General features: G+C 38.2%; 1 protein-coding gene across 2 annotated transcripts in view; it reads left to right on the plus strand.

The window, feature by feature from the left end:
• Nucleotides 1-12,034, plus strand: part of LOC144968826 (uncharacterized) — a 240,103-nt gene that overhangs the window by 38,187 nt on the left and 189,882 nt on the right. The window lies entirely within an intron of this gene.

The following is a 12,034-nucleotide window of genomic DNA, read 5'->3' on the forward strand; positions in this document are numbered from 1 at the left end:
CGCTGAACTGCGGCTGATGCCTAGGTTATTCCAGCCTTCCCTTGGTATAGACCCTAGATACAAATTTTCCATGAATAAAGGGAATTCTATTTTATTTATTTATTATTATTATAAGAATATACTGAAAATAACTGAACTTGTGAACGCAGTTTTAAAGTACGGCTTCTTAAATCGTAACACCGACTATAAGACGTGGGTGGGAGATAAAAGACATATTAGTGGTGGTGGTAGTAGTAGTAGTAGTAGTAGTAGTAGTAGTAGTAGTAGTAGCAGTAGCAGTAGCAGTAGTGGTAGTAATAGTGGCAGTAGTAGTTGTAGTGGTAGTAGTGGTAGTAGTAGTAGTAGTTAGTAGTAGAAAGCTGTAGTGAAACTGGAGGGGCGAGATGAAAAAGTCACGGCGGAGGTGGGGCGGGGGGGGGGGGGGGGGTTGTTGGATGAGCGAAGGTCGAATCTTCGCGAAGGAAATACGAACGGTCGGATGGCGATGTGATAGTAAAGTGGAATATAGATAGAATGCGCTTGGCCAAGGAGTTCACAACATTGCCATCCGGAAGTATAACGGACCAACACACGAACTCTGTGTAACCATGAACTTTTATAGTCTGGTTAATACAGTTTAGTGAGAACAACTCACAGACGCGGATGGCAAAAACAATAACAAAGGCATGAGTGACGTCATCTGCATACTATCTATAGATAGATAGGAAAGAGGGGAGAAAAGGGAAAAAAAAGGGGGGGGGGGCGGACCGGTAGAGAGGGGGAAATTGAGAGAGAGAGAGAGAGAGAGGGTAGTTGTATGAACAGTAGTAGTAGTAGTAGTAGTAGTAGTAGTGGCGGTGGTGGTAGAAGTAGTATTAGTAGCAGCAGCAGTAGCTGTAGTGGCAGCAGTGGTTATGAATATGGGTGACGTTGACATCGAAAAGGCTCAAAGATAGTATTGACTAAGAGGTGGTTGCACAGCGGGATACGAAGTGGAGGTTAGTGGTGGTCAATCCTGGTGTTGAGTCCGCGTGGAGTCAGCGTTCCCAACGACTTGATCAGGTGAGTTTCCCTACGTCGGCGGGTGGAAGTGTCCGAATGGCGAAATCTAAACACACACACACACACACACACACACACACACACACACACACACGCTGTACATTGCAGTAGTCCGGCAGATTGAAGTGTCTGCACAGTTCGATATGTCGCGCAAGTGCTGCACGAATCTGTCACCCAGCCTCTTTCCGGTCTCACCAACGTAAGCAATCCCACACAGAGAGCACGTAATCGCATAGTTATCTATCTATATTCCACTTTACTATCCCATCGCCAGCCACCCGACCGTTCGTATTTCCTTCGCGAAGATTCGACCTTCGTTCATTCAACCCCCCCCCCCCCCCCCACCCCACCTCCGCCGTGACTTTTTCACCTCGCCCCCTACTGTTTCACTACAGCTTTCTACTACTTACTACTACTACTACTTCTACTACTACTACTACTACTACTACTACTACTACTACTACTACTACTACTACTACTACTACTACTACCACTCACTACTGCTACTACTACTACTACTACTACTACTACTACTACTACTACTACTACTACTACATACTACTACTACTACTACTACTACTACCACTTATATATGTCTTTTATCTTCCATTATTTTTTGGAAGGTTCTGTTCCCTGACGCTGACCTTTTCTTATCAGTCAGATCACCCCCCTGGGGCACCCTATCCTCTACCCACGCTAACATTTCATTCATACTGCAACCACCATTGAGTACAGACGATACAAGTTATTTTTCATTATATTTTATTTGTTTTCCACGTTTATTTGTGTATTGTTGTGCTGATGAAGGGTTTGTACCCGAAACGTCCATTGTCTGTTTTGTTCCCATACGAAGCCTTTCATTTTCACTCTTTCGGTAGTATTTTACGATCACCGGCTTCAGGCAGCCCTTACCGTTTTCTACTTTTCCTGTCTCAGTAAGATTCGAGCAAGCCGAATTTCAAATGACAGGAATGAAGAAAGACGAGACAATACAGAGTTATAGTTGCTCACCGAACGGACGCCGAACGAACGACTTACCGGTCACGTGATCAGTTTTTTCTCGCGTCCTCTCGTCTAATCTCGTCACTCCGGAATAGAAAGAGGAGGGGGAGCTAAAATGATATAACGCAATGAAAGTTCTGTCCGATGACGGGTGGGGGGATATCACCTCTCCAAAACTTACCTTATTATATGAGATCTTGAGATTCTTATCCAATCATCGATAGCTCGTTTGACAATTCGCTTGTGAACAGTTAGGAGACCATCTCTTGATTTATGGGCAGGCGGCTTTGCGTAAAGGCGATGAGTGTTGTATACATCAAAGAGTACCGCTGAGCGATGGGTAAATAGTGATTGTGTAACCCAAAAGCCCTGCCGACTCGACTGCAAGGTCTTGTATGTAATAGTTGCGTCACCATATCAACGCTCAGGAATTAATTAGTGAGGACTCTCAGTATATATATATATTAAAAAAACAAACAACGCTTTTGAATCACACGAGATACATCAGTGTGCTCGTCGCATTGAGAATTGAAAAATGAGATATAAATCAAGAAAACCGACCGGAAAATAAAGCAACTATCATTAAATTTTAAAAAATTGAGCAATATTTTTTTCAAAATCAATCTACTAGAAATTTTTTTTATTTCTAAACCTATTTTTGTGAAACAAAGATAAATGTTCTCCTTTTTGCAAGCTGATTCAACAATGTGGTTTTCAAATTTATCGTATACGTAATCATTTGGAAGCTCCCGAGAAAGGTATTTTTGTGTAATCTCTTTCACACACACGCGCGCGCACACACACACACAAACACACACACACAAACATATAAAAACAATACACATCCCTGGTCATCTATTGCCTATATTATTAATGTTAATATATACATCCCATGCTGATTGTCACTACCCCCCCCCCCCCCCCCACCCCCCACCCATTTCCACCATCCAAGTACCGGCGGCCTTTTCTCTTTGATTTCGTATCATGGTCTACCCGAAGCCCAACACCTCGATCGTTTGTGGGTCAACCCCCCCCCCCCTCCTACCCCCTCCCCCCACCTTCGCCCGTAATCAATTTATAATTTTCTCTCTGTATAGAGCGCCACGTGCACAATTATATACTATTGAATGACACTGACCTTGCCCCTCCCCTAACACAAGCCAACAGCAACCCAAGCTATCCTCTATCACGTGACCTTAGATCCGATGCTGCATACCGCTTGAGAGTCTTCACTATCCAGATCTCGTTCATGGTCACGTGAGAAGGCTATATCCGTTCGGGTTCGGGTTCGGCGTCTCGTTCGACCCGATTTCGTTAAAAGCCTCAGTTCTGGCGCCATGCATCAGTGCAGTGAGCATGCGCGTTGGATGAACCGAAATATAGGGCCAGGGACGGCTGGTAATAATGGGCAGGGTGGGCAAATACCAGCCTGTTTTTTCAAGTTATATGCTGTATTACCAGGTCCGAAATAATCTAATTTAAATTAGATAATTTCAAAAGTTAGTACTTAAACTTGATACTTCGTACTGAAATCAATTTGTGTGTATTTTTGATAGATTGAGAATCACCATGCACCCCGTAATACATAAACCAGGATACGCTCCTGTTCTTTTTTTTATCACCCCCCCCCCTCTCCCCAACCACTCCACTCCGCCCACATCGTCATCCCATCGTCACGTCGCCTGACGCTGAACTCCGAGTTTGCTGTCTGGCCTCTCTAGTACTAGGTCGGGCTAATTCAAATGAGCCCACCTTATAAACTAAATGCAGATTTTGGCAAACGTACTTTTTCTAATTTATTGCCTTACTTGTGCTGGTACCATTGATGTAATGACATTGGGAAGATTCCAGTATTGAATTTAATTTATTAATTTACTAATATATCAATTTAGTATTAACTTGTGTTGTTTTTATATATTTGTTTAACCATTTAAATTTATTTTTTTCTCGTTTTCTTTAGTGCTTCTCAAAACTCATTTATTTAAATTGTTTTCTTATTTGATTTTTTGTTTGTTTTTGTTTTGTTTTTTTTAACAAATTAATTTGTTCTTTTTTTTTCTTCAAATTCTTAAAGTAATTACCGCTGTATTTTTATTGCCATACTAAATATTTTTGCAAAACAATGTAATTTTCTATTGCATTTCCTCCAATAAAACAAAACACTTTTATTCAAAGGTCACGACTAAATAAATATATAAAATACAACCACCATTTTGGTTTTCTCAACAATTGAATTAGTATACGAGAAATACTCTTCTGAGAAAAGAGAGAGTTGAATTCTAAGAGGAAATAGAAAATGAAAAACATAAATTAGACAGGGCTTTGGAAGATGAAATGGCTGTTGAGGTCAGTGAAGAGGAAACGAGATTCGTATTTTCGAAACTAAACGAGAGGAAGGCTGCTGGGCCGGATGGATTGAAAGGAAAACTATTAAAAGAATGTGCCCACCAGCTTTCCCCCATTTATACACATATTTTTAACTGGTCCCTCCAATGCGTTTCAATCCCTGAAATTTGGAAAACTTCGAAAATTATTCCTGTTCCAAAAAAAGAAAAACTTGAAACTATGAACGATCTCAGACCTGTTGCACTGACTTCAATAGTCATGAAATCTTTAGAAAAACTTGTTCTTGTTAAAATTAGGAATCAGTTTATGCCATTGAGTGATAGTCATCAATTTGCTTACAAACCAGGACGTGGCGTAGAGGATGCCATTTTGCTGTTTACAAACAACATCTTCAGGCATCTAGATCACGCTAGGAGCTATTGCAGATTGCTTTTTGCAGATTTTTCTTCAGCGTTCAATACAATGCAACCTCAGTTGGTTGTTCAAAAATTGACTAGTCTGAATTTAAACAAGTATATAATTGCTTGGGTGCTCGAATTTCTTACGGAGAGAGCACAATATGTTCAATTAGGGCAAAACAAATCTTCCTGTATAACTACAAATACTGGCGCTCCTCAAGGTTGTGTATTGTCCCCTGTATTATTCACAATATACACGAATGACTGTAGAAGTCAAAACCTGAGTGTACCTTTAATAAAGTTTGCAGATGACACCGCTCTTCAAGGCCTCATAACAAATGGCAACGAAGTGGCTTATAGGCAAGAAATTTATAGATTTGTGTCTTGGTGTGATGCCCACCACCTAGAGCTTAACATAAGCAAGACAAAGGAGCTAGTGATTGACTTTAGGAGAGTGAAGGAACCGATAGAACCGTTAAAATTAAAGGACCAATTCGTCCAGCGAGTTCCTCACTACAAATACCTTGGTGTAACGATTGATGACAGGCTCAAGTGGGATGAACACTTGAAAATAATTAGGCATAAGATGTGCAGACGTACATATTTTTTATCGAAACTCTCTCAGTTTAGAATAGATAAAACCCTCTGCACATTATTTTATAGAGCAGTAATCGAAAGTGTTTTGTCATTTTGTATAACAGCTTGGGGAGGCAATTGCTTAGCAGTGGAAAGGAACAAAATAAATTCAAATATTAAAAAATCCATTAAACGCTATATAAATGATGTTGACGATGTAGATCTTTTATACGAGAAATTTTGTATAAATAAAATAACTAAAATATTAAATGACCAGTATCATCCACTAAGACCATCAATTATTATGTCAGAAAGAAGTGGTCGCCCTTTCTCTATTTCAACGAAAACAGAGAGACACCGAAAATCTTTTCTGCCGTCCAGTATTAGGCTTTATAACAACAAGCAATAATCATTTTATATAATTATTTCTCATTTTTACTTTTTAAAAATATAAATATTAATTTATTAATTTATTTGTTTTGCAATCTTTTCAATTTTCAATTTATAGTGACAGTTTTAACTATTTTACAGTGTTGAAATTATTCATATTATAAAGCGCAGCTCTGGTTATAGAGCTGCTCCTTTTTTATATATATACATCCTATTTCCATTGTATTTTTATCTTATGTGTAAATTATAACACGTCTGTACAAAAAATTTCCTTTTTGGGATGCAATAAAGTATTATTATTATTATTATTATTATACGTTTAAAGGAAGGGTGGGCAGATTCCGTACTTGCCCGTCCTAAAGCTAATACATACATAAGATAGTTCGTGATGAAGAGGCGGGAAGCTAGGGGTTGGTTGGGTAAGGAGTAAAGATAACACGGGCGTTATTGTTATCGTCTAACGAATGCATGAGGAGAGATTAGTAGCATTATTTTGTCTTAATTGTATTGTATGAATTATTGGCGAAAGCCTAAGATTAAATAAACTTTGTTTTTGTTCTTCTTTTTTTTTTGACTATGGAACTGATACTTAATAGCAGACCTGCCTACTTGAAATAGGAAAATAAAAATCGTAGTTTTCAGGGTTAATAAAATCGTAGATATTTTAACTACCCTTTAACAAAATCACCGGAATTTTCGTCTATTATAGGTATCAAATTTTAAAAAACGAGAAAAACTGATTGGAAACGTAATTATGTTGATGGTGGTAGTAATGATGATGGTAATACTCGTATTATTATTGTTATTATTATCATTTGTTTATTATTATTATTATTATTATTATTATTATTATTATTATTATTATTATTATTATTATTATTATTATTATTATTGTACGTATTGGTGGTATTACGATTGTTTTTTTTGTTTTTTTTTTTTTTTTTTGTTTTTTTTTGTGTGGTTATTAATGGTATCAGTTTATTGTTTGGTTCCATTTATCATTTTTTTCCACTTTCATGTATGTTGTCATCAAATTTTATGATTTATTGGCGAAAGCCTAAGATTGAATAAACTTTGTAATATCGTATTGTAATCATCATTGTCGACATCGTCGTTGTCATCATAATCATCATCATCATTAACAACAACAACAACAACATTAACATCAAGTACTACAATAGAAATAAAAACAATATCAACATCATCATATAATCATCGTCTCCACAACTATCATTCTAACCAACAGCACCATCAAACCACTACCATAATTACATCCTCCCTCACCGTCTCCTCTTCCTCCTCCTCCTCCTCCACCACCATCACCGCTACCACTATTCCAACCACTACCACCACCGGCACAATCATTCTAACCACCAAGAGAGCAGTAAAATTATGCAATTTGAGCTCTGAATGAAACTCGAGTCATATCGCTGTTGTTGCTTCTCGATAAAAACTTTACAGTTACTACGTACTACTGAAAACCAGTAATGTAACAGAAATATTAATCTCGCAGTTGAGGGATTAAAGCATCTCTTTAATTTTTCGAGTGAACGAGATGGACTTGTATTGTCAAGGTGTTGTCGCATTATGTCTCTTCGCTTTAATTTTTTGTTGTATTCTCTTTCGTGATTCATTTTTGATTACGTTTGGAATAATTAAAATCTACTGGTATTGTCATTGCATTGTGAATGTGATTATTTGTGTTGAAATAATTTTTTTTAAGGTGAACAAAACAAACAAACAAAAAAAAACCAAAAAAAAACAAACAAAACCCCCCCCCCCCCCCCACAAAAAAAAAAAAAAAAAAAAAAAAAAATAATAATAATAAAAAAAAAAAATATATATATATAATATATATATATATATATATATATATATATATATATATATATATATATATATGACCGACTCATCTTTGCCCGACCACTATAAATAGGCTAGAACCGCCACTGTATAGGGCTTCCAGTTTGGCGTATCAACACCAAATTTGGTCTTTTTCTCAGGATTGGACAATTTCACTTGTTTAATTAATTTATATATTTATTAAACAAATCTCACGTAAACCGACAAAAAAATTTAGTGAAAACAAGGGCTTCCCTGCGACTAGTACTAGTATGGGACAGGAAATGCTGATTTATTTGTCGTAGAGCAAGTTATTTTTAAAAATGGCATTTTTCCATAATTTTGGTACCGTCAACGCCCGTGGCCAGGTCAGAACTGACCAATTGGCATCAGTACTAGTAATAGTATTAGTCAGTACTGACCCCCAGACGCCGGTGCCTGTTCGTCAGTACTGACCCGCAGGTGCCAGCGCCTGGGGGTCAGTGCTGACGAATAGCCACTCCGCTAAATTAATGTCACATCAGTTTCGCTCGATTGTTTTTGTTAACACGGACAAGAAAACGAATGAACGACTGACCTCGTTTCTTGGAACTTGATATTTCCTCCGTGACCCCTTGTTGCTGTGCTGTCAAGCTATTAACATGGGTGCCTTTTAAAACTATTACCTTAGAGTGTAAGTCCCAGGTTATTCAATAAACATACAAAACTAGAAATTGATTGTTCCTCCGTGACGCGAGTGGTTGGATGGGAGCATCACCCTTGAATCATATACCTATGATGTTCGCATGGGTGTACGATCCGATAGTGATGTCGTTTCTTCTTCTCTTTACTAGCCTATCCTGCTTCTTTGGTTTGTGATTGTATTTTTGACAGGGGATTTTTTTTTTCTGTAAATCTTCTGCCTGTTTGTTCTTGGTTATTTATAATTTAACTTATGATATCTTTAGGTTATGATTTTGATTTACATTTGTACTATTTTTGTTAGATTGCTTGTTTTTTTGTTTCAGCGGTCTCTCATATAACCTCAATTGTGTTGGAAGAGACCTAAAGTACAAAAAAATTCCTCCGTGACGTCTTGTTGCTACGAGGCTACGCCTGTCACTGTCAATCTATTAACATGGATGCCATATTCAATCAGCATGCAATGCAAACACTATTGAAAATTACGTCAATTATCGTGTATTTTATTAAAATTAGTTGAATACACTTTTGTGACCCCTCGCCTCAAAACGGTATAAAGTCGGGATGATTGAGATGCTGAAAATTAAATTTGTGGCCAGAAATATCAGACTTAAGTTGAGTTTATAAACTTTATTGAGGAGAAGAATATCATATTTCAGATTGCTCAGTAATTCGTTTTTTTTTTTTTTGTTGTTTTTTTTTTTTTGTTTTTTTTTTTTTGGACCAGTTCAGCTTTAATTTGACTTTTTAGCATCTGGTTCATCCCGACATAATACCGTTTTAAGACGATGGGTCACATTTCAGGGATGTTATTCTTGACTCGAAAATTTAAAATTAGATAAGTATGCTTTGATATCAACCGATAATCGTAAACCAACGACCCGAGGCCACCTTGAGTAACAGTTAGTGCCGCGCTGAGGACCGGACCGAGGACCGGTCCCACGGTCTTTTAGCTGTGAACCGTGGTCCGGTCCCAAAGAGGAAGACCGCCGGCGGTCCTCACTTATTATCACCTTTCAACGGTCTGGCGCCATACTACTTCCCCAGCGATTCGTTGCCTCGGTCCTTTGCCTATCTTCCACCAATCACCACCCATCCCACTTAATTAATCGCACCCACCCCCATTTGCCATACACTAAACGACACAGACGACCATAGAGGCAGACGACCACCTCCCTCCACTCCGCAAACCGCCCTTTCGTGTGTGAGATGGGGGGAACAGGAGGCGCACGCCTTGGACGATTCCATTATACGGGGTAAATTTCAAAATTTACTACACCATAATGATCGCAATGACAATGATCTATGATGAAGGCATGACCCCTCTTCTCTAATGGGTTATTGTTTGAAATGTATGTGACTACTAAAGATGTGTGTGTGTGTGTGTGTGTGTGTGTGTGTGTGTGTGTCTCAAACCTAGCAAGTTGCAAGTCTGATTTTTTGTTTTCTTTTGTCCATCTCTTGTCGCCACTCCTTTCTATCGCATTGTTGTCATTTAAAATAATACAATAATATTAAATTTCGTTTGGTGTTTTAACTAATCAAATAATATGAGTTTCATTAGTTTCTTCCTTCCAAAAAAACCAGTTATAACGTCTGTATTTTTAAAAGGTCCAATAGAATATTTGGGGACCCCGATAGCTCAGTTGATAGAGCACTCTCTTTATACGCACAGGGCCAGAGATCGATCCAGGGTGCAGTCGAGTTTTTTTCTGAATCCCTGTCTACTCAGCAGTGAATGGGTAGCTGGGCTTGTTAGATCTGGCGAAAAGTCACCATCGACCCCACTTATTACTTATTACTTATTACCGCATCCACCCCCTCTTATTATAACTTCACGTCTCTCTCTTACTCTTCAATGCTCGCTGCCCTCTCATGTGTGTGTGTGTGTGTGGGGGGGGGGGGGTAGGAGTTGCGTGTGTGTATAAACGCCACGAACAACTCGATCAACGCCTTGGGTGATTCCATTATCTCCGTTAATGGGGATAAATTTCAAATTTTATTCACGCTAAATTATCGAAGTAACAATGAAATACTGTGATCAAATAAAGAAGGCATCACCCCTCTTCTCTAATTAGGTTACAATTTGAAATGAGTGTGACTACTCCGTGTGTTTTACTCCTGTAGACCACGGTTATCATCGTGTAGCGGTCTTTAACGGTTCAAGAATGAACGATCCCATGGTCCCAAAGGTCAAAACGGTCTCTCAGGAATGTTCAATGTCGAAAAGGACCGCCGGTCCTAGGACCGGTCCTTGCGGTCTTCATTTCCCAAGGACCGTAGGACCGTGGTCCTTAAGCTTGCCAAGGACCGCCCCGCACTAGTAAAAAATAGACAATAAAAACAAAAGAAAATTTTTTTTCCTAAACTAACTGTGAGCCATTCATGTCACTGAAAAAGAGCGTTTTCGAGATTTCCACACGTGTGTTAATTCAAAATCAGTTGGTTGGTGAGGAACTAGTCTTTTTATTTCTAATTTGTCATCTAGTGTCGATATCCAAAACGGTCGGTGAAGTAAAGAGTCAATTTGATTCATTGCAATTCATTACTTAACAAAACAAAACTTCAAAGTATATCTCAAATAATGAAAATCAGTGGAATACGATTAATGATTGCACAAATAAAAGGTAGATTCAGATCTCAAAGAACACAAAGAAAAAATCACTCCACTTAAGTACTTAAGAAATCAAAACACACACCAAAGTATAACTGTTGACAATCTTCACTTTCTTTCTCTGACTGACACAAATACACACGCACAAACACACAAATAAACACTCATACACACGTAACCATCAACTCGACACTACAAGCAAGAAAAATGTTGGTAAATTCGTCCACAATGCTTGGTTGCAAAGAATTACTTTATTCAATAATTATGAAAAAGAGGTGGTTGGGGGGGGGGGGGATTTTGATGTCATATTTTAAAGTTTTATGTTGTTTTTCTTTGCTGCTTACAAATAAACTTGACAATGATCAGTGTTTTTGACAGTTAATGGGTGGTTGGATGGGAGCATCACCCTTGAATCAAATACCTATGATGTTCGCATGGGTATACGATCCGATAGTGATGTCGTTTCTTCTTCTCTTTACTAGCCTATCCTGCTTCTTTGGTTTGTGATTGTATTTTTGACAGAGGATATTTTTTTTTCTGTAAATCTCCTGCCTGTTTGTTCTTGGTTATTTATAATTTAGCTTATGATATCTTTAGGTTATGATTTTGATTTACATTTGTACTATTTTTGTTAGATTGCTTGTTTTTTTTTTTTGTTTCAGCGGTCTCTCATATAACCTCAATTGTGTTGGAAGAGACCTAAAGCAACAAACAAAAAAAAACAAAAAACAAAAAAAAAAACAGTTCATGTAATAATTTGGATGGCCGAAGTTACCCTAATTATGACGTAAATGGTGCAACATTGGCGCATCCCCCCAGTCCAACGGTGGAGCTCTCAGATCCTGGCACAAGTCGAGGGGTTTTCCGCTATTTGAAGATAGTATAATTCGACCCAGTTTCTCGCTCAATCAGCTGTAGCGATACTAAAGGATAGAGCATTAACTGGAGCTTGGATTGCTTTGCACCACGGTGTTGATTTTGTCACTAATTCGCGCAGTGATGTCACCAACACACGAGTCGGCGCAGTGCGTGAATCGGAATCTTGAATAGAGCGGAGACTAAAAAGGCAGTATGTTGTTGGCGAGTTGGCGAAAGACAGTGGAGTTAAAATTTCTCAGTTTTATTTTTAATTAAATTATGCTGT

The sequence above is a fragment of the Berghia stephanieae genome, chromosome 3 (genome assembly GCF_034508935.2).
Source record: "Berghia stephanieae isolate SIO BIC M18660-M18661 chromosome 3, UCSD_Bste_1.3, whole genome shotgun sequence".
NCBI classification, from domain to species: domain Eukaryota; kingdom Metazoa; phylum Mollusca; class Gastropoda; order Nudibranchia; family Aeolidiidae; genus Berghia; species Berghia stephanieae.